Source organism: Acomys minous (genome assembly GCF_964271855.1).
Source record: "Acomys minous genome assembly, chromosome: 9".
Lineage (NCBI taxonomy): Eukaryota > Metazoa > Chordata > Mammalia > Rodentia > Muridae > Acomys > Acomys minous.
In genome coordinates, this window is record NC_140490.1 from 79500255 (window position 1) to 79525043 (window position 24789).

Consider the following 24789-nt stretch of genomic DNA (forward strand, 5'->3'; position numbering starts at 1 on the left):
CTACAACAAGTCTCAGACATGTGATGATTCTGTCACCAGTATAAACAAATCACCATGCCCCCCAGCTGTCTAGGTGGTTTCCAGAAACCATCAAATTGACAGGTTCTGTACTGGTTACCAGCTTTGTGTGTGATGTTCCTTGTGAGAAATGAGATGGTTCATTCTGGCCCAAAGGAGCATCAAGTATGGGTGGTGGGCATCTGCCCCTCTTTGGGGCACAAGGTATAAAGGTGGAGATGTAGATGCTGAAGTCATCATGGGCTAGTCACATAGCAACTGGGCACCTTTGTATGAGCTACTGAAACCCTTTAAAATCTGTTGAAAGTTTACTCCTGTCTAGTTTTGACAACAGTACCTCTGTCACAGAAGTAGGGTGATTGATCTGTTGTGCATTCTGTCGTTATCACCGGGCATCACTACAGATGCTTGTTGTATTGTACAAGTTGTCCTTAACTTAGCTTTGATGCTTGCAGAATGAGCAGCCTGGGTGAAGACAATCCCTTTTATCTTTGAGCCTCTGGGAGGCTTTTCTGTGCCGTGGCTTTTTAAAAAAATTCTGCTAATTGTTTCAGCTCTGTCACCTCCCTTCTTCTCCATGGGTTCTCTACAACCTCCCAAGTCAAGAGGCCTGTGGGATGCTGTCTTCCATACTGAATTTCCTCTGACCCCTTCCATCCCACCTGCTGGTCCTGCATTCAATGGAAGATCCTGTCTGGTGTCCAAGTGTGCTTCTTCCTCCCTTCATGCACCTACAGCATCAAGGCCACCTGATAACCAGAAGTCCTGGAGCTGTTCTCCACACTTTACATCGTAGATCATCTTGAATTTTACTTGTACCACAAGTAACCTGGAAAGGAGACTAAAATAGCCCACAGTTCCCTGCTCCTCAAAGTCCAGCATCCCTAATAAAAACTCTCCTAGTTTTTTTTTCCATTTGCGATCCTAATGCTCAAATGAAAATGAAGTTTTGCCTTTGACTTTTCACTCCTTTGTCAGTTTTCCAGTGACTGGCAAGCCCGGGGTGACAGAGTCAAGCCTCAGCAGCTCCTCTCTGTGGAATGTGATGGTGGCAGCTCTTATCACCAGATGTTCAGGCTGCCTGATGTCTTCCCAGGGTCCCTTTGTTAGTGCCCCCAGGATGATCTGACTAAATAGCTTTTAGAGCAGTGAGCTTGGAAGGCTGTCTTCTCAGGAGTGTGCAAGCGCAACCTGATGAGCCAGAGAACTTCAGAAGCCTGGCTTCATGGTGTCTCCTTGCCATATTTACTGTGCCATCAGTCTGATTTAGCTCCCCAATTACTGGGAGAATGCAGTTCTAATAACACCTCATTTATTAAAAGGTACTAATAATTTACTCTACTGAGCTTTCAAGGGCTCATCCATTCCTGAGAAGACCCCTCTCAGCATCTCAAACCCCAGCCAGTGACCACAGCCTGGGCTGAGGCTTAGATCAAGGTATGAGTTAGGACAGGAGGCACACTTGTTTCTATCAGAAGTACAATGTAGAATGTGTTTCATCTCCAGTATGTCACAGTAATGAGTGGTTTCAGGCAGTCTATTGGCTGATTGAGAAAAAGTATTGCTTTTAAAGAGTGTGTCCCTGATGGCTCTCAAACCTTGTAGGCATGCATAGAAGGAGGGCACACACAACACATATACGATACACATACAACACACTCTATGCCACACATACTGCATCTACTCATATACTATATCACACGTTGTACACACCCATACACCATACCCCATACCATACCATCCCACCTCACACTGCACATACCCACATACCACACATACACAATACTACACACACACCAAACACCAAAATTTCCCTTTTAAATTTGTGAGATAATGGTTCCTTTTCATTTTTTACTGAGGCAAATGAGACTTTATTTGACAGACTCAGTTCTCTGTTCTGAATTTAACTTTCTCCCCAGGAGCCATGTGTTTTCTCATCACCATGTTTCTATTTTCTTAGGTCTTCCTCTCTTATCTTACACTTCCTGTCTGTCTTTTCCTGCAGCACCCGCGCTGCAATTACCCCGACGTATCGAGCAAGGAACTACAGATTGAACAATGCTGCAGACAACGGGTCATCCATTCTAAGAGAATGCTGTTTAATGAGGAGGGGCCAAGGCCTTTTATACAGTACAGAGGCAGGTGGAAAAATTCAAGATGATGTAGATGGGAAGTGCCCAGGACAAGAGGAATGTAACTAAGGTAACCAGGGTACAAAACAAGAACTTGTGGTCATCTCAGCGAGGCACAATGTTCACAACAGGAAGCTGCCAGGACAGAATAACAATTGCATCCCGGCCAGGGCATGGCCCCAGGGGTCCCAAGCCTAACAGTTACCAACAGGTCCTACCTTCATATAAATTAAATGAGCTCCTGTCTTAGGTTGCCAGGACATTAGCTCTCTGCCTTACCCATCTCAAAACACAGTCGCTCTGTCTTAGGTTGGCAGGAGCCTCTATGGTCTTAGCAGTCACTGGATACTCATTTATCAAGCTAAACCAATTTTGGAGCAGTGGAATTATCCAATGACAGGGAAGCAAGGACCTGTTTGGTGTAGAACTGCTGAAGGGCCTGTTCTTTTTTCATGTAGAAGCATTGGTCACCTTAGCTAGGATAACGCAAGCATGATGATACATAGGATAACAAATAAGCATATGAACATCCCACAAAATATCAATTTGTTCTTGCAATAAGGCTGTCTGCTGATTAAAATTCTGAATAGTCAATTGAATCATGAAATTCAATGAATTCTGAGTAGATAGGGCATTGGCCACCTCCTCAAAAAAGTTTTTCCAAAGTCTAAATTCTGGGAGATGGCAATTCTAGCAGCTGTCGCAGCGGTGGCAGCTAACATGATGGATCCAGTAATGGTGGCAGTGATATCAAAGTCTCTCTTCTCTTGAAAGAGGATCAAGCCACTCTCTCCTGTATGCTCCACTGGAAATGGAAATGGAAGTACTCCAGGCATTCGTCATGCTCCTGCCTCTGCCTCCTTCAGCAAATCCTACTGGTATGTGCCACCATAGCCAGCATCAAGATCTGTGGATTCTTCACTAGTGCCCATACTGTCTCCTGAAGGCTGGTGGGTAGATGGATGAGAGACAGGACACATACAGCACCCAGGAACCCAAATGGGTACCTCATTTTCCTGTGGGAAAACACAAGCAGATCCTTGGGCCCACACTAAAGAGGATCCAGACCCTTCTGTACACCAGTGGACAGATCCTTTCACTTCACCATTTCTTTATGTCTTGTAGGAGGTCTTTAATGCCTATCTGCATCAGAAGCATCAATAGTTAAAAATTTTTAAATATATAATCTATAGGCTAATTGTGAATGTGGGGTAGTCTTTCCACTATATTCTCCCTTCTTAGCCTTATATAAATAAGCTTTAAGTGTGAGGTGTGCCAGTTCTATAATAGCTTGACTCTGCGGATTATGGGGAATACCAGTCTTACGCAAAATATCGTAGGAAGAGAAAAAGGATACAAGCCCTGCGCTAGTGTAGGCTGGTCTATTATCAGTTTTTAATTGTTGTCTCTCCCCATGTATGAGAAGGCCAGCAATAAATGTGCCTTGAAATCCTTAAATTTTTCTCCTGAATGGGCAGATGCAAAAAGGAGTCCAGAATATGTATCAATGGAAACATGTACAAACTGTAATCTACCAAAACGAGGAACATGAGTAACATCCATTTGACAAATGTGATTAGGCATGAGTCCCTTAGGATTGATTCCAGAATGTAAAGTAGGAAGGAATTCAGCACATGATTATCAATCCTTTACTATTTGGATGGCTTGATTTCTAGTTACTGCAGTATGGTTTCACAAGGATTGAGCATTAAGATGAAACTTGGCATGAAGTTGGCGAGCTCGATCCATACACCAGTTGTTTGAAAACAAAGCATGGGCATTTGAGTTAACTGGTCTGCCCTGCGATTTTCTTCAGCTAAGGGTCCAGGTAAGGAAGAGTGGGCTCGCAAATGCCCAATGAAGATGGGTGAGATTCAATATCAAATCTGTAGTTCCAAAAGCAGAGACTGGTGAAATATATGGACAAGTCTTTACAGGGGCTAAAATTTGAGTTACATACTTACTATCAGAAAAAATATTAAGCGGCTGATCAGGAAAAAGTTGTAAAGCTAATATAACAGCCTATAATTCAGCTAATTGCCCAGACCAAGTGGGTACAGTTACGGACTTGCTTACAGACTCTGATACTATGAAGGCAATACCTTTAGAGGTTCCATCAGTATACACCACTCTGGCCTCAGGAATTATTATTTTATGAAAAATCACAGGATGTAACTTTAAAATGTCACTCAACTTATTAGGAGGATAGTGATTATCAAATTGACTAGAAACAGAGGACAAAAATATGGTCCAATCATCATTATTGTTTTGTATCCATAATAATTGTGCTGCAGAAAGGGGTGTAATAATATGATCTGGGTTTTTACCAAAGGTTTGCATTCTTATTTTACAAGCTTTGAAAAGAAGTGACACCATAGCCTGTGGATATGACATAACTATTTTTGCAGGTGACGCTTGTGAATGAACCCATAAGATGGGCTCAATTTGCCAAAACATCCCTGTGGGGGCATGGGTTGTACAAAAAAATTAGTAACTGTAATGGTTGGTTGTAATCTACATAATTAACATATGCTTTGGTCAATGCCTCTTACACTATCTGGATACATGCACGTCACTCAGGTGTTAATATTCGGGCAGAGGAGGGATCTGGATTACCCTGCAGGATATCAAAAAGAGGCTTCAACTGATCAGAGGAGATTCCTAGGCTAGGCTGGATCCAACTGATGTCTCCTAAGAGCTTTTGAAAATCATTTAAGGTTCTCAAAGAATCTAAATGCAAGGCAATCTTTTGTGGCTTGATGCCATTTTGAAGAAGTTGATGGCCTAAATATTGATAAGGGTATTGTTGTTGAATTTTCTCTGGGGCTATTTGTAACATGGCTTGTTTTAATACTCCTTGTAAGGCTGGTAAGGCATCTAAGGCTTCAGATTCCTGTTGGGTCGCTATCAAGATATCATCTATGTAATGAATGAGATATATTTTGGGATACAGCTTTCTAACTGGTTTGATGGCAGCAGAAACGTACATTTGACACATGGTGGGACTATTGGCCATACCCTGAGGTAAGACTGGCCATTGGTACCTCTTATAAAGCTCCTTAAAGTTTATGGATGGGACACTAAAAGCAAACCTATGAGAATCTTAGGATGCAAAGGGCTGGTAAAAAAGCAATCCTTGAGGTCAGTCACGATCATATGCCAGTCCTTTGGAATGACAACTGGAAGAGGCAATCCAGGTTGAGTAGCCCTCATTATTATCATGGAGAGATTGACTGCATGGAGGTCTTGAAACAGGCTCCATTTACCAGACTTTTTTTAAATAACAAAAATAGGAGTATTCTATGTTGATGTAGAAGGTATAGTATGGCCAGCAGCTAGTTGTTCTTGGGCCAAGACATTAGCAGCCTCCACCTTTTCTTTAGAAAGGGGCCATTGTTCTACCCAAACAGGGTCATCATTTCTCCATGTGATAGGAATAGGAGGAATACGAGGCTACGTTACAATGGCCCCTGTGGAAAATTTCCTAACCCCATTCTATCATAGGGACAATGAGTCTCCTGGGCTAAATCAGTTATGGGTTGAGCATTACCCTGAAGATGCTTTCCCAGGCCTTGGCCAGGGCAGTATCCCTGTTGTTGTAACTTCTTTTGTACTGGGGGTGTAGTTAAAACAGCTCCCATTCGCTCCAGAATATCTCTTCCCCATAAATTAACAGGAATATGATGTAAAACATAGGGCTGAAAAACTCCTGTATGCCCTTCAGGATCTCTCCAAGTTATGAGCTGTATGCTTCGAAGGGGACCAGTAGCCATCCTAATACCCTGCAGATGAGTATCACTTTGTTGCAATGGCCAAGCCTTAGGACAAAAGTTATGTGAAAATACAGTGGTATCAGCTCCAGTATCCAAAATCCTTTAAACTCTTTGCTGTTGATTGTGAGTATCATCTTGGGGCGACTATTCATGGCCCACCCAAAAGGCTGCAGGTCCAGTGGAACCAAATTCTTGTCCTTCTCTTGTGTCTTTTAAGAAGGGGTTGGAAGTTTCAAATTGATGCAACAGGACAAGTTGAGCCACTCGGGCATCCTGAGGTATAACAAGGACACCCTTAGTGGTTTGGTTTCCATCATTAGTTTTATTTCTCCCGTTGTATCAGGATCAATGACTCCTATATGACCTTGAGGCCTCTCATGAGAGCATTACTGAGACCCAGCGGTAAGCCAATTGTCCCTATAGGTAGGGGGCCATTGACCCGTGTACCTACGGCTAGGGGAACCCATCTGTGGAGTCAGTATGACTCTGGAGGAGGTACAGAGGTCCAGTCCTGCACTCTCTGCTGTGCCTCTGATGAGGTCTCTGATAGAAAGGGGTTTCTTTGTGGGATAAAATGTGCATGTGTGTGTGCGGGTGTCTGCAAGGCTCTGTACACCCGATGTGTTGGGGCCCAGAGCAGACCCTGAGACCTGTTTCCCTGTAAAGATCTACCTTGCTTGTCTATTTTAGAGTAGCACTCATTTGCCCAATGATGTCCATGATCACATCAAGGGCACAACCTGGGTTTCCTGGCCCTGTGAGAGGCACTCTAGTGCCTTGACAGCTTTGGGTACATTCTCGCTTGAAATGCCCTTCTTGTCCACATTGGAAACAGGGCTTAGCCCGAACATGGTTTCCCTTGTACAGCGGAAGCAAGTACTTGTCCCATGATATGTGTGGAGTCAATGTCCCAGCAAACTTTTAAATAATCGTTAACACTCTTGCTTTTATGTGGTCACAAGGCATCTTGATGGTATTTGTTGGCATCTTCAAAGGCCAGTTGCTTGATGATACACACACACACACACACACACACACACACACACACACACACACACACACACTCACTCACTTGATAAATAAGTAAATAATAATAAATTTAGGAAATACAGTACCTGGGAGACTAAGAGCTTGAAATTCTAATCTCAGACTCTGTCAAGGCCTCCACTCTCCTGCTCAACATATCCCTATCTCATGTTTCTTCTATCAAGGAGAGGAAGAGAATAAAAAATGAATTCTCCATCTCAGTTTTCCTTGATAGGTTGGATTACCAAAGAGAGCTTGACAAGTCAGAGGAGAAGGAAGGCAAATTTAGGCCCTTCACAGTCATCTGGGGCCTCACCTTGGTGCTCCACAGCTGTCTCCTGCATCCAGCTGATAAACACCATCTTTCTCTCTGTCAGGCTGCTGACTTAACATGGTGGCCTTGCTTCTCTCTCTCTCAGTTTCATGACAGTGCAAGAGATGCAGTTCCCAGCTCATGAAGCACTGTAATTCACAGTGCTGGCAGCTTCCTGTGGATGAAGCTCAGATATATAAAGTCTGGCTTGGAAACCAAGGCCTCTGGATTCTAATCAGCCAGGCTCAGTCCTGGCCTCCCAGAGGCCAACGCTTGGTGAGATGAGGAAGTTCCTCTTTGTCCACCAACAGGTAAAAAAAAAAAAAAACATGAGGGGTGATTCAGTTTCATAGGCCATAAAGTTACATGTCCACTTCTTCCACTTCTTTTTCTTGTTTATTATGGTGGAAAACTTCCGAATTCACCATCTATATTTTGTCAGAGTATGGAAATTGTTTTATCTTGCAGGTTTCTCCACACCTCCCCCCCGGCACCCCCCCTCCCCGCTCTCTCTCCTCCTTCTGGTCTTGCTGGCTTCTCAGTCTGTCTCTTACCCGAGTCTTTAAATCTAGGCTGGCTACTGGCAGATGGAAGCAATCTGTGGGACAGGCACTGGGAGACATTCTTTCAGGGAGAGTTTTGTGTGGAAGGAAGGTCTGAACGGATAGCCATTTCAGGGCAGAAGGAACTACTTAGCCTCTCCTTCCCATGGGCTCCTCAAGTTTGTGTATATAAACAGAGTTCCCATGGCCAATGTGATAGGACAGCAGCAACACCTAGTTCCAATGTTTGTTACTTCCTTAGTCCTAGAAACCCAGTAAAGAGGCATGTGCCACATTGTCTGTCTTGTTCACAGCCCCCCAAAAAAGTTCCCCTTCTTTATCAGGTGTCTAACGGTCACCATGGCCATGGCTGATTTAACTAGGACTAAGCCTCTAGTCCGAAGTTACCTGACCTAGGATTTACTGAGCGCAATATTAAGACAACTTATGACAGCAGATTCTCCCTGTTGGTGGGCCTTTCCTCACCACTTCGTTGGGAAACTCTTAACCCTTTAGAAAGACTGTAAGAACGATACTTGCATACCAATAAGCCTGTCACTGGATTCTCCAGAGATCATTTCCTGTGCTGTATCACATGACCGCCCTTCTAGTCACCCTCCTGGCCATCTGCCCATACATTTCACTTTTCATTACCGAGGGAATCTGGAACACCATAACTGTTGGCTGGAGAGCCTATTGATGATTGGCAGAAGGACCCAGGGAAGGAGATTCGCCTGGATGAGATCATGACTGGGATGGAGCTGAAAACGTGCTTGCTGAAGAGGAAAGGAACAGGCAGCATCAAGGGAGGCAGAATCTGCAACCAGCTGCTGAGATGCCGACAGCATCTGTTTGGGTTGCTGACCTGAGTCTCATTTTAAATGAATCTTGGCTGAAGAGTTGGACAAAATTTCCAGCAATTTCTGAAGTGGCCATAAACACATTTCTGCCGGTTTCTTGTTTTTATTTATTTTTCTTACATTTAAAGGCTTTTTTATTTTCAATATTTTAGGAAGACTGCATACCTAGATACCTCATACTCCCACACATACACTTTTTTTCTTATTTAATGTAATGAAACAAAGTTAAAAGGCTCGAGTCTTTTATTATATAGTTGATACTATTTCTCCTGATTAATTGTTTGTTTCTCAAAATATCTCAACATTTCTCTTAGCTACTCTAGTCTGAATGTGGTAAGGGTTATTCTTTGCAACTTGCATCAAGTATAAGACCTCAAAGAAAAACAACAACAACAACAACCAAAAAGCATAACAATTAAGGATGAATGTCAACCAAAATATTGTTTTTAAAGTTGCTTGATTATCTCAAGTTATTGTAATTATTTTTATTTGTGTGTGTGGTGTTAGGGATCAAACTATCTAGGCAAGCTCTCTGCCACTGAGCCATGTCAAACCTGTCAAGTTAGAAAAACAAAAATGTTCTGGTACAAGTGGCTGTGAATAGAGCTGTAAAGATTGCTTTTTAAAAAATTATTTTTTAAGAATTTCATATATGAGAATTTACATATTTTCCTTCTTCCTAAATGAGTAATTACATAGTAGTTTCTTATAAAAATTTATATAATTTTCCTCCTCCTCTTCCCTCTCACTCCTTTCCTGCCTCCTCCTTACTACTTCTAGAATTTATGGTGTTTTATTCACTAATATTATTACATATATTCACATATACATTTATAAATACCATTTGTTGAGTTCATTTAATGTTGACCATATGTATATGTGTATAGAGTGGGCCACATGTGACTTCATAGCCTACTATTGAATTCATTCAGGGACTAGGCTGTCTTAATTATTTTTATATTGCTGTGCTTAGACACCATGGCTAAGGCAACTTATAAAAGAAAGTGTTTATTTCGGGCTTAAGTTTTCAGAGGTTAGCACTCGGGACTATGAAAGTGGGGAACATAGTAGTAGGTAGCCAGAAATGCACTGGAGCAGTTAGCTGAGAGCTCCTGTCTTGTGGGGCAGTCAGGAAGCAGAGAGGACTAACTAGGAATGCTGTGGGCTTTTGAAACCTCAGAGCCTGCTCCCTAGTGGCACAGCTTCCTTCAGTTAGGCCACACCTCCTAATCCTTCCCTAACAGTTCCATCAGCTGGTACCAAGTATTCAAATATGTGAGCCTGTGAGGGCCATTTTCATTCAAATAATCACGGGAGCCTTATGAGATTTCTTCCAACCATGTTGGCGTGGTAAATGGTGTTGTTACTTTTCAGCTGTTCTTTAGGTAGCCATATTGTTGAGATTTCATGGGTGTTCTTTCCTGTCATCTATAGAAGAGACTTTCTTTTCTTTTTTAAAAGATTTATTTATTTATTATGTATACAATGCTCTGCCTGCATTAGGCCTGCAGGCTAGAAGATGGCACCAGATCTCATTATAGATGGATGTGAGCCACCATGTGGTTGCTGGGAATTGAACTCAGAACCAACGGAAGAGCAGACAGTGCCCTTAACCACTGAGCCATCTTTCCAGCCCAGAAGAAACTGTCTTGCATTAGCCACCCTGGTCCATTAGCTCTTACAGTTGTTCCACACCTGTCTCCCTCTTTTGTGATGCTCCCAGAGCCTTTGTTGTAGATGTGTCATTTGGGGTTAGGAACCTCACAATCTCTTGTTCTCTGCATTTGAAGCTGTGGCTTTCTGTAATGGTCTTTGACTGCTATGAAAGGAAACTTCTCTGATAATGGGTTGTAGCTACACTGACTTACCTGTGGATATAAGGATAAATGGTTAGAACGCAGCTAGAAATCATACTGGTTTAGTGAAGTGGCTGTAGTAGGTTCTTTCGGGGCCATTGCTTCATCTGCAATGGCTAGATCTATAGGACCAGGCCTGTATTTCTTCCTGTTAAGTGCAACTTAACCTGATTGTATGGCTATTTGTTACCCCAAGATAGAAATAAGTGTGACTATTAAACCTTTGGAGACATCTTCCCATCTCACTCATTATTGGGGTTTGTAGACAACACATCTAGGTAGGACTATCAGTTTCCCACTTGGCAGCAAATCATAGTCAGCTGCTATGGACAATCTGAAGCAGCCCCGTTCCCCTCCTGGGAATAAAACAAAGATATATTCCCATAACAGTTTTGTGTTTTTAAAGAAACCAAAAATTCTCACTACAGAGGAAAAGGATTGTTTTATCTTACAGCTTATAGCCCACCATCTAGGGAGTCAGGGCAAGAACGCCAGCCAAGAACCTGGAGCCAGGAGCTGATACAGAAGCCACAGAGGAGGGCTCCCTGCCCCCTTGCTCATGGTGGCTTGCGCTCCCAGGGCCACTGGGGTAGGGGTGGTACAGCTCACAGTGAGTGAGCCCACTCACACCAGTCATCGGTTAATAAAACTCCACCATAGGTTGCCTACAGGAGAGTCTGGTTGGAACATTTTCACAGTCTGTCTTCCCAGATGACTCTTATTTGTGTTCAGTTGATGGAAACTAGAACACACAGTAGTCCAGCTGCCAACTTAGCAAACTTTGTTTTCACTCATCAGGAAAGAGGAAAGTTGTTCATATGCACACTCTGTGAGCAAACCCATGTCTGCCTTATCTCTGAGCTGTATTGACACTCCCATGTCTTTATGATGTAATCTGAGAGACTTGGGCATATCTCAGGGTGTCACAGTCTAATGCACCAGTGGTGTACCGATTAGACGGTGCCAGAAAAGCAACCACCATTCTGGAGGTCTTCACAAAATAATGCACGCCAGAGGGTAGGAGACGAACTCCACAAAGATAAGGCGACTATCCACTTCATAAGAGTTTATAGTGACAAGGAGTGGATCAGGCAGAAGCACACATTCTAGTATCTCACATCCCAGTTATAAATAAGGAAACATAGTGCTTTGTAAGTCTTTTAATTTGGTAAAGGATACATTTCACACCTAAGTGTGCCCCTTCTTTCCATGTCCTGGGGGTATGGAGTGATGCCAACTCTGAATATGGCTATAACAGGCAGGATCTGTACAAGTAGATCCAAGCTGGGTGAGAACAGAGCTTCTTCTGGGACCTAGTGACCTCATGGACACAGTGGTGTTGGAGGTGTAGGAAGATGCACATTTGGGGTCCTTGGCCATCCCTGCAGGGAGAATCATAGTACAGGGTCAGAGATCATGGAGGTGGGCCCTGGCAAACACAAGCAGGAAGGATATACCTTTCCATAGGAAGTTCCTGAGATACTAGTGAGTCCTGAGATACTAGCTGTGTCACACCATGGGACATCTAATGACCATACATCACTAATTGGGTTCAGCCAGACTCACTGGGTCACTAAGTTTGGTGGACTAACATAAATCATCAGTAAGAAAGGAAATGGAGTAACCAAGATGGAGCCTCAGCCACCGAGAGGATGACAGCACACTGTGTGAGCAGGTAGAGAACCAGCCTGGTACTTCGGAGGTTGTAGGTTCAAGCCTCGGTTCTAGAACCAAACCAATCACTTTAATTTTGGAATCGCTTCAGAGTCCAGAAAAGGAGCAAAGGCACTCCAGTCTAGCTTTGTCAACATCCAGATGTGGCACACTTAGCATAACTGAGGAAATAATGGCATAATATTAACAAAATGTCATACTTTAGATGGATCTTATTAATTTATGCTCAAGGTCCCTTTTCTGTCCAAGCATCCCATGCATAATGGCAGTCTACCAATGTTTCCACACCTAGAGGTTATGAAAGTTTTTTTTTTCTGTCTGTATTTGTGTCAGTGTTTTTGATGACAGCTCAGAGGTCAGTTACTTTGCAGACTGCATCAGTTAGGATGGATAGGTTCTCACTGTGTAACCCAGGCTAGCCTCAGCCTTGCCAGTGTTGGATTAGAGGTGTGTAGCAAGCTCTGTGCCTGGCTGTAGGATTTGTCTCTACATTGTCACATCAGAGCAAGGATGTTTGTTGTGTTAGTACCCTTGACCATGTTGCCGAGTGGCTTCTCTCAAGTCATTTTCCTCTTTGCATGGTATACTCTATAATTGCTAAGGAACCAATCCTCTACCCTTCCCACCAAGCGGGGTTTCGTAGCTCAGTCTGGCTGCAAAGGCTCTTTAAGTAGCAATGCCCCTGAACTCCCCATCCTCCTCCCTCTACATTCTGTGTCCTGGGTTTGCAGACATGTCTCACCACACCAGGTTTAGGTGGTGGTGCCAGGGACTGAACCTATGGCTTCACACATAATAGACAGCCACTGTACCAACTGAGCTATGTGCCTAGCCAGACACCCTGCTCTGAAGTGGGTAGAATTTCATTCTGAATTACACCTTAGCTCCTCGAGAATATATGGTATTGACATAAATTGGAGTTCTGCATTCAAGATTGCCCCTCCCACCCACTTATTGAATCACTTGTATCAGCATGAACTCATTCTCTGGGCTGTTACCTAATATTGTTTACTCTGTCACCTGTTCATCCCAGCATTGGCAATTGAGTTCTTCTCAGCTGTCCCCTGTGTGTGTCTCTCATGCTATCTCCATCATTTTGTTTTTGCTTGCTTGCTTTCTGGAACAAGATGACCCAGGCTCATTTTGTATGTTCCCCTCTTAATCCTAAAATTAGCCATGTCTTCATCAAAAATGCATGCAAGGAGTGATGAGTGCCATTCGGATGCTAGTTTCAAACCAAATGCAGGGAGAAGCAGCTGTGTTTCCACTTCCCAGGGTCTGTGTTGGAGAAGGTCACAGAGGAGCCAACCAAATGACTAACCTACCAAAGTCTGATCGTCAGCGCCTCCAGTGTGACACTAGTCATGTGCTCAGTAACTAATGTTTAAAACAAGTTCAAGTGGGATTGCAGTTTCACTCTGGACATTCTGCTGTCTGGGGCATTTTCCAGTGTCACCCCCCCCCCATAACCAATACTGATTCCTTGGGCCTAGTTTTCACAGCTCGTGATGATCTTATGGCTGTTGTAACCTCTGCAGAGAGCCCCGATGTGCAGTTGTTCCTGTCTCAGCTGAAACATCCAGTGAGCTATGTGTGTGGCACAGTGATGGCCAGTAAGAAAAGAGACAAAGCCAGACATGGTGGTGAAGGGATTTAATCCCAGGATTGAATCATTAGGCAGAGGCAGAAACTACAATCTTAGGGCTAGCCTGGTTTCCATAGTAACTTCATGGCCAGCCAGGACTACATAGTGAGACCTGTCTAAAAAGGGGTTAAGCAGAACCCATGTGGACTAAGAGTGGCAGGTTTATAAACGGTTTGGGGTGTGGTTTATGAGTGACAGTCTTACTATGCAGCCCACAGCTGGTCTGAATCTTGCTATATAGTTGAGGCTAGCCTGGGCTTGTGGTCCTTCTGTCTCTGCCTCCTGAGTCTTCACTCGTTTTGCAGGTGTGTACCCCCATGCCAAGCTTACTTAGTGTGGATTTAAAGAAGAGAAATGAAGAAAACCTCGCTGTAGTTTTTATAGAATAATGTGGATTTCTAGGGAGAAGGCAGATCTCTCAGAACAAGGACAGTAGAGGAGGAGAGGAAACAGTGAGTTCAGGAGAAAGCCACTGCACCGTGTCAACACAGCCAACAGGGCAATACGACATTTGCCAAGGAGCCATGGAGATGTAGGTGTGCATGCCTATTTTTAAAAAAATTATCTGTATTATTCGTATTCCCAATATGCCCGGCTAGTATTAAATTAAGACACACTTGTTATATTTTAAAATAGCCTTAGTTAACTTGGGGCAGGGAAGACATTAATCCTCTAAACTACTTCCCATTGTGGGGCAGGTATGTGATACCTGCCCGAATCCCATGCCATCTGTTTCTAAAGAACTTCTATCAAGCCACCTCCCATCCATAATCCCAAATTCTTTTAAAGTTCTCCATCTGTGTCGGATCTCCATCCATGCCTGCCACATGTTTCTCCTCCATCTAACCCATGGCAGCCTTCCTTTCCTCCTAGGGTCTTTTTCTTTCCTCTTCTTTTACTTCTTCCCAGAATTCCCCCCTCCCTCTCTCTCCAGGTGGGATGGCTTTTTATTAAGCAAAAGGTGGGTCATAGAGACAGCAAGCAGTAATTAGCACCAGAATACATCAGACCATCCCCAGCACATCCCCTCCTCTGCCCTGGCTTCTCCTCCCTTCTCCTCCCCTTTCCTATCCCTCTTTTTCTGAGCTCATAGGTGTTTTGCTAAGTCCATTCTTTCTGAAGGATGCAGTGGAGAGAAAGACATTCTCAGGAGTCTGTGGTTTCCCAGCATAGCAGCATGACTCCAGTGGGTCTGAGACCAGAGTAACTGTGAGCTAAAGGGTGTATTGTGAAAACACAAAACTGGGCATGTTAGCTTATACCTATAACTCCAGCACTATAGAGGTTGAGGCAGGAGGATCACTGCAAGTTCAAGGCCAGCCTGGTCCACAAAGAGAGTCCCATTCTAAACCAGGCAGGCCTAATTAGTGAGATTGTATCTCAAAAACAAAACAATAGCTGGTGTGGCAGCACACGCCTTTAATCCCAGCACTGGGGAAGCAGAGGCAGGCAGATCTCTGTGAGTTCGAGGCCAGCCTGGTCTACAAAACAAGTCTAGGACAGCCAGAGCTACACAGAGAAACCCTGTCTCAAAAAACCAAATAAAACCCCACCACTACCAACCAACCAACCAACAAACAAATCCCCAAGGCCCAAAACAACAAATAACAACAAAAAAATCTCCTCTCACACAGTCTGATATATTAAAAATGACTAGAAAACATGAAAATTCCAGTATGGCATGATTAATGATCAAAGAGATGGAAATATTTACTATCTCAATTTGATTATTACACTCTATGTATGAATTGAATTGCAATAACATACTTCATGATACAAATAACCCTCAATAAAGAAAAAAAAAGAAATATTGTACTGGTCGTTACAAACATTCTATTGATACCACTCGCATTTCTTTTGTTTTGTTTGTTCATTTATTTTTGGGGGACAAGGCTTCTCTGTGTAGCCTTGGCTGTCCTGGACTTGCTTCGTATGTAGACCAGGCTTGGCCTCGAACTCAGGGTGATTGGCCAGCCTTTGCTGGGATTAAAGATGTGCCCCACCACACCCGACTGCAGTGCTTCTTTTACTACTGCAAAAGCTGAGCAAACTGGTGAATCCGGGTGCTGGAAGCATTCTTTATGCACTAAAGGTTTTCATGCCTTGATTTCCCTTCCTTTCCCTTGTCATGCTCTGTGCCCTCAGAGACTGTACAGGTACACTCTTCCTGTATCTAACATTGGGGATTTTCCACCAAGAACACCAGATATCCTCACTGCAGAATTCTTGCAAAATTTATGTAAGTAATAAAGCTTCTGTGACACACTGCACATGTGGAACAGCCAAGGGGAAATTTCTCTGTTGTGATCCGAGGTCAGCATTGCCATGATGCCAAATCAGGGTAAGATATTACAAGAACAATGACAACAGACAGAACGATGTCCACATGAATTAGGTCACAAAAGTATTCAGTTTTAAGTGTAAGACTCCAGGTGGCCTGGGCTTAGCCATCATAACAATAGCATTGTTAGCTGAGCAAAGCAAGCTAAGAATTACAGGCTGATAACAAGGGCAAACAAAGTAACAGTAAACTGAGAAGGACAATTTAAAAATTCTCCATTAACCCCCATCTCAACCCTGCCCCCAGAATTTACTGCCCATCTCTCACCCTACTTAGAACTTACTACCTCAGACCCCCATTTACCTAAAAGGTCACCTCTTGTTACCCTATCACTCGTTAACCATTGTTGCGAAGTTCTGCATCTGAATATGGTATATTAATCTGACTCTTGCAGAATGGGGTCTTCCCTCTCCTCAGAGCTTGGTGGACCCTGGTCGGTGAGCTCAATAAAATTCCTTTGCTTTTGCATTGACTCTGGACTCTGACTGTCAATTGGGCTTCCAGGAATAGAATCCCGCAATCTGAGTCTAGCATAAGCAAGTGGAATATAAACATAGAAACACATATACAAAGCCGGATGTGGTGGCACACACCTTTAATTCCAGCAGAGGCAGGCAGATCTCTGTGGGCTTGAGGCCAGCCTGCTCTACAAAGTGAGCCCAGGACAGCCAGGACCACACAGAGAAACCTTGTCTGGAAAAACAAAAACAAAAAGCAAACCCAAAAAGAAACAAGTATTCATGCATCATGACAAAGTAGAAATTGTCCAAGGAATGAATGCAGGACTACCAAGACACTTATTTCTAAAATCAATGTAAATAAATTTTTAAAAACTTTCTATGAGGAGCACAATAGAAGGTATGGCTTGATCATCTGAGGGGGCATTTATGAGCAGATCTGTGGACCTCAAGCTTAAAGAAAAACACTTTCCCTACCATTTTAGGACCCGGCCTGGTTGGTCTATTGTCACTTCTGTAAGCATTGTGCTGGAGTTCATAGTCAGTGTTAAAAGCAAGAAAAAGAACAGGTATGCAGATTGGAAAGAAGAAAAATCCACAAAGATCATGTAATGATTTATGTAGACATTCTAAGAAAAATGTCTACTAGAAAGAGCGGGTTTAACAGTGTACCTTGTCAACATAAAATAAATTGTATTTCTGTATAGTAACAGTGAACAACAGGAAATCAACATTCTTAGGCTGGACTGTAGTTCAGTGGGTTCAGCGCTTGACAGGATGCATGAACCCTGGGCTTGATCCCTAGAGCTGTCTGCAAGCCCAGCTCCTATGAGTGGAGGCAGAGGGATCAGAAGACAAGATCATCCTCAATATACAGTAAGTCATAGTGTCAGCAACTTGTTCTCAAAGTGTTCATCTAAAAAGAAATATGTTTGGGCTAGTTCTAGCTAAGAGCTACATAACCGCTAAGAGCACTTTTTAAAACATAAGGACCAGAGTTCAAAGTCCCAGAAAGATATATAACCTAGAAGTGACTGTGTACTGCCCTGTGGTGGGTGAACAGCAGAGTCAGGAGGCTCGCCATAAAGACACTCTCCAAGTGGCGAGGGATAGAACAAAACACACATATGCTACACATACATGTGCGGTGTTTGTGGGTCTTCAAGCTCACTGTAACAATCTCCTGTAACCCAGGCCACAGACTTGAAGTTGAGGGGACAGGGAGTGCCACACCCATTCCGCTAGAGTCTGTGTGACATGAGACCTTATCGGCTCAGAGGATGCTCAGACATTGATCAGGTGATGGGCAACCAGATTCTCGAGGGTCCCTGGCAGAAGCCCAGGGATTTGTTGAGGTGAGCATCCCGAGTCCTGGGTGTACAGAGCCTGGCTATTGGCCTACTTCTGCTTTTCCTCCTTCCTTGTTCTATAATCACTCACGCATTCTTATTAAGTTCACCTCCAGGGCAAGGTCGTTCTTACCCTCTGAACATCTCAGTAACTGAGAAACCTGATGTGAGCCCATTGGGAAATGAACCAATGGTGGCCGTGGATGAAGTAGTTCCGCAGAAAACTGAACGTCTCATATTAAACATTACCAGAAACATGACTGTAAATGAAATTACACCTTGGGGGTGAAGGTGTTTGTGCAGTTGATACAGAAAGAAAATGAGACTGTGCAGGAGACACTTGACAAATGGCAACAGCTGGAGTATAGGCAATAGAATTCTAGAAAGAGAAGGCATATCCAGGAATGTGAGGATAGCGAGGAGAATGAAGCAGTCCCAGGAGTTACCAGGAAAACAGAAAATGGGACAACTTATGACTGGATTGAAGGGAAATGGTAGAAGAGACCCAAATACAGAGAGCCATATGCTCTAAGAACCACTCCCTACCGTCCATTACCATATATAGGAGTGTAGATGAGGATTTAACATGATGGGTTACTAAGGATGGTAAAAGGATAAGATATTAGGACCTGAATCCCTGGGAAAGAATCTTGAGGGCCAGACCTCCATGGTGCACTTTAACTGCAGCAGAGAAAAATGACATAATTACACAACTCACCAAGGTGGTAGTAAAGTATGGCACCTCGTGGAATTGTTTTGGTTTACAATGTATGGGACTACGAGAAATGTTAAGATGTGTAAAGGAATATAACAACTTTATCTAAGTATGGGCTGCAGACATGCAGACTTGCACTTCTCTCATGGGTAAAAGGCATAATAACATGCCTGAGAAAGGAGCCAGCTTCGCCTGGCTGACTGCGAATTCTAAGAAAAGCTCATGCCACCTTCTGAGGTGATTAACCGCAGTCTGTCTCTGGCTCTTATGCATAGCCAGAGGACCTTGTTATACTTTTAGTTTCTGATTATTGCTGTACTTTGCACTTTGTAACCTGATCTGTATCTCTTAAACTGTGGTTTGTAGCTAGCCGAAGTTCCTGTCATGACTGTATAAACCACTGAGCTCAAGTAAAGATTTTGGCAGCAACACTGAACCTCCCTTGTGTTTATGTCTGTCTGTCGTGCCGAATCTGTCCCCACCTGATATCCTAGGGCCCTTGTTCTCCACAGCTAGAAGCCCCCTCGGTGGTACGTAGCAAGGGAGGAACACTTATTGACTGTGACAGTGACTGCAGAAAAGCTGAGGCTCAGGTGTTATCAGCGGAGCTGACTGAGGCAGTCCCCAGCCCTGCCTGGTTAAACACTTCAGAGAGGTCAGAGAAGTCTCCACCTTTGCCTGGCAATGCTTCAGTTGTAAGATGCCATGAAAAGAAGCACACAGCTGGGCTGGGGACAAAGTGCTTGCCTTGCAAACATGAGGATCTGTTGATTGCAGCATAAAGGCTGGACATGGTGGTGAACATTTGCAGTTCTGCTACTAGAGAGACGGAGACAGGGGACCCTGGGGCTCTCTGGCCACCCGGCCAACTCTCAGTGGCAGGCTGCTAGCCAAGCCTATGTTGGAAATCCAGGTGGGCCCTAGGGAGACAACTCAGGAGGTGAGAGAACTTGGATCTCTGTGAAGCCCGAGGATCTGAAGTCCACCTAAGAGTTGGGCATGGCCGTTCCTTGTGGCAGAAAAAGGCAGATCCTGGGAGCCTGCTGTGTAGCCAGGCTTCCTAGCTCAAACAGTCCAGTTCAGTGAGAGAGCCTGTCTCAGAAAAATAAAAATAAAAACAAAAACAAACCCCAAAACAACAATAGCAACAACAAACCCAAAAACCAACCTCCACAAACAAACAAACAAACAAACAAGCAGAAAAAGCATCTCATATCCTCTGTTCCATGCACATGCATGCATGGGTATATGTTTTCACACACCTGTTCATACACTTTACATCTCCTCCATATAAACATGGTCTCTAAAGGGGCTCTTGCCTCAACATTCATACAACACACACACACACACACACACACACACACACACACACACAGGCAGAAAACAAAGTTAGGTGCACATTTGAAACCCTTGGCTTGAGGCAATGTTGACAATTCATGAAAATTTTGGGAGAGCAAAGAAAAGGTCTGGATATAGGGAGCTCCATCAAAATACCTACACAATTTTTAAAAAAACATTGAAAGTTCAATTCTGAACTTCAAATGGAAAAACAAAAAATCCAGAATAGCTAAAACAATAAAAGATCATCCAGAGGAATCTCCATACCTGATCTCGGGCTATACTATAAATCAGCAGTAATTAAAACAGCATAATACTGGCACAGCAACAGGCTGGTTTATCAGTGGAATTGAATTGAAGACCCAGATATGAATCTACACACATATAGTCACTTGATTTTTGACAAAGAAGCCAAATCCATTCGATGGAAAAAGGATAGCATCTTCAACAAATGGTGCTGGTCTAACTGGATGTCTATGTGTAAAAAAATGCAACTGGATCCATATTTGTTACCTTGTACAAAACTCAAATCTAAGTGGATCAAAGACCTCAACATAAAACCAGAGACACTAAGTCACTTAGAAGAAAAATTGGGGAAGAGCCTGGAACACATTGGCACAGGAGACAACTTCCTGAACAGAACACCAACAGCCCAGGCCTTAAGGTCAACAATTAATAAATGGGACCTCATGAGGCTGAGAAGCTTCTGTAAGGCAGGAGACACTGTCAAGAGAACAAAACAACAGCCTACAGACTGAGAAAAGATCTTCACCAACCCTATATCTGACAAAGGTCTAATATCCAAAATATATAAAGAACTCAAGAAATTAAACAGCACCAAACCAAATAACCCAATTGAGAAATGGGGCTCAGAACTAAACAGATAATTCTCAACAGAGGAATATCAAATGGCTGAGAAACACTTAAAGAAATGCTCAACCTCCTTAGTCATTAGGGAAATGCAAATCAAAACAACTCTGAGACTCCATCTTACACCCATCAGAATGGCTAAGATCAAAAATTCAAGAGGCACCACATGCTGGCCAGGATGTGGAGAGAGAGGAACACTCCTTCATTGCTGGTGGGAATGCAAACTAGTATAGCCACTTTGGAAATCTGTCTGGTGCTATCTCAGAAAAATGGGAATAGGGCTTCCTTAAGACCCCGCTATTCCACTCCTTGGAATATACCCAGAAGATGCTCCAGCACACAACAAGAAAATTTGCTCAACCATGTTCATAGCAGCCTTATTCATAATAGCCAGATCATGGAAACAGCCTAAGTGTCCCTCAGTAGAAGAATGGATAAAGAAACTGTGGTACATTTACAACATGAAATACTACTCAGCTATTAAAAACAAGGAATTCCCAAAATTTGTGGACAAATGGATTGAGCTAGAAATGATCATAAGGAGTGAGTTAACCCGGAAGCAGAAAAAGACAAACGGTATGTACTCACTTAATGTGCATACTAGCTCAAGGGGCATGTCCAATGAAAGTCTTCACTTACCATGAAACTGGAACAGAGGGGAGGACATTGTATTGGGACTCTGGATGAGAGAAGCATGGGAGAATAGCAAAGTAGAAGGATCCAGAGGGTCCTAGAAACCTACAAGTAGAACATTATGATAGGCAGATTTGGGCCTAGGGGTCCCACTCAAACTAAGGCACCAGCCAAGGACAATACAGGCCGTAAACTTCAAACCCCTACCCAGATCTAGCCAATGGGCAGGACATTCTCCACAGTTTAGTGGAGAGTGGGGTATGACTTTCACAGGAACTCTGGTGCCTCATATTTGACCAAGTCCCCTAGAGAGGGAGACCTGGTGGCACTCAGAGGAAGGATAACAGGCTACCAAGAAGAGACTTGATACTCTATGAGCATATAAAGGAGGAGGAAGTCCCCCTCAGTCAGAGTCATAGGGGAGGGGAGTAAGGGGAAAATGGGAGGGAGGGAGGAATGGGGGGATACAAGGGATGGGATAACCACTGAGATGTAATAAGAATAAATTAACAAAAAAAGGTCTGGATTTAGGGAGCTTTCTTTCACTTTACCCTAGGAAAGGCTTGAACATGGAAGAGCAAAAAAAAAAAAAAAAGGTCTGGAACTGGGAATGTCCTTCCATTTTTACCCAATTGCTGGCAATAATTAAAACAGTTAAGTTTTAGATCTGTCCAAGTTTGGTTGCAGAGGCATGTAAGCATAGAAGCCCTTAGTGTGGGCATAGGGTTTTGAGATTCTCTAAAAGACATCCCAAATGCATGTCAGGAGGAACGGACAACTGGACATTTCCCATGGGGACATGAGGTCAATAATCTGTTATGCCAGCCCTCAAAATGGGTAGTGACCAAAAGAACAGGTGCACAGACTGTTCCAGTGACTCCTCAGTACTGGACAGGGACCAAAGAGCACAGCTCCCTGGCTGAGCTGGCCTGGGGCACAGTCATCTACCTAGTGCATTAGGAATTTTTCTGAGGCCAAGCAGCAGCAGTGGCAGCCTGGGGGTGCAACTGAGCCTGTTCTCACCCAGTGGAAAGTGTCCTAGTTGGAGGTCAGTGAAGAGGTTGGGTACCTCCACTCCCAATGAACCAGAGAGGTGTCAACAGTCTCTTGGACAAAGTGAAGCATTTACATGATGAGGAAGGAATAATTCAGCTGGTGTTGGGTACAGAAAGGTGGCAATTGGGTAGTTAGGGAAAGGGGAGTCCCAAAACCCGTGAAGAGGGGGAGGAATGCCACCCTCAGAGATAGACATTGGTGAGAAACTTAGCTTTTGACTGACAGTGCTTATCTGGATTTCATTTGACCTGAGAGGTGGAGTTTCTGTAGCTACAAGAATCCTTCTAAGTTCATAAAGGGAGATAAATTTAGCATAATCACTGTTTGAAATCTGCAGGGAAATACACATTGTTAGACATGTACACAGTGTAGGAAAAGGCAGTAGACATGCAGCACAGCAGAAGCCTGGGAAAAGAAGTTTGTGTTAAAGTGTGAATAGTACCATGAGAGACACTTTAAGAAAGAGACAAACACCCCTACCCAGATCTAGCCAATGGACAGGCCATTCTCCACAGTTGAGGGGAGAGTGAGGTCTGACTTTCACACGAACTCTGGTGCCTCATATTTGACCATGTCCCCTGGATGGGGAGGCCTGGTGGCACTCAGAGGAAGTATAGCAGGCTACCAAGAAGAAACTTGATACCCTATGAGCATATATGGAGGAGGTAATCCCCCTCAGTCACAGTCATAGGGCAGGGGAGTAAGGGGAAAATGGGAGGGAGGGAGGAATGGGAGGATACAGGGATGGGAAAACAACTGAGATGTAATATGAATAAATTAATAAAATACATTTTAAAAAATTTAGAAAAAGAAAGAGACAAATAAAAGGGAATTTAAAATCTTGGAACTATGATAGGATGGTATAGTGGAAAGTTTTACCATAATTAGATTAAGGAATTAGAGCTCCATTGATCAGTGTCAACCCTCTGAACAGTTAATACAGCAATAGCATAGCAACAGGAAGAAATAAAGCATCTTTTAGACATGTTGACCTCCATAACTCACATTTACCAACTTAAAACACATTCATAGACCTTCTAACATTCATAAAATGTCTTTCTGGAAGCTCTAAAACATAGATGAGATTGCTGTAAGGAGTCACTGCCCTTTAGCTAAAAGAATGGTAACAAGGTAGACTGTATCCAGACCTGACAGTTAAAGTTTGGTCTCCTGCATATAAAGAGGGCTGGGAAGGTACCTGAAGTCTCCCATGATAGAAGCTGGCCATGTGACTACTTAGCCTGAGTATGAGTTTAAAACAGATCTGTAGCATTACCCTCCCTGTTTGGCAAGGCTGCTGAATCTAAGAGCCATTTGTACTCCACCAGGTCAAGGAGCTTCAAGGCTGGAAGTGTGTAAAGCTCTTGTGCTGCTTGAACCTGCAGTGGCTTGGCACAGAGAACAAGCCTGTGTGAGAGCAGTGACATCCATAGGACAAATTTGCCAACAGGCTAGGCTGTGGGACCAGTGTCTCATTCTGCTTGCAGCTGTCTCCTTTTGGCTGCCTCTGAAACAAGTCCCTGGCAGAGCTGACTCAGGCTGGACCCCAGCGGGAAGGGGCATTGTAGACCTATATTTTTCCTGAGGGGCCTGGAGTATAGTTGGCTGTAACTGAACCAGTTGGGAAGGCTCCTCTTGGGTTTTAAAGATTTTACCAGTTCCTATAATGGGGGATCAGGAAACATCCTTAGCCTTTTAATTAAGAAGGCAATGAGATGGCAGTTTCGTTTATCTTAAGAATATTTAAATAGGCAAACTCTGAGTATAGCTTATCTTAATACTTAAAGACTAAGACTTTAGGTTTTATCTCTGTTAAGTTGGAACATTAAAAACAAAAGTACAGTCCAAAGGGAGCAGAACAGTTTTGTATGATCCATAACCCTACATGTAGAATTTTAGGCTAACCATGGTTTAAGGCAGTGATTTAAATTTTAACATTGTAAATAAATGAATGTGAATACAGTAGAACATTATAAAAACCTTATCAAACCCATTAGCCAGGAAGCCTGTAGTTGAATCCAGGTTAGCTGATGACAGGAGGAACAGCATTTATCTTGTTAATTTGAATAGACCTTCTATAACTCTGAAATAAGAAACATTTAGAACCAGGGTACAATAAAATGTTTTTTTAATATAAAAGGAAATTTACAGTTTAAGTTTTAAATAATCTAAACATCACACCCCAGAAAC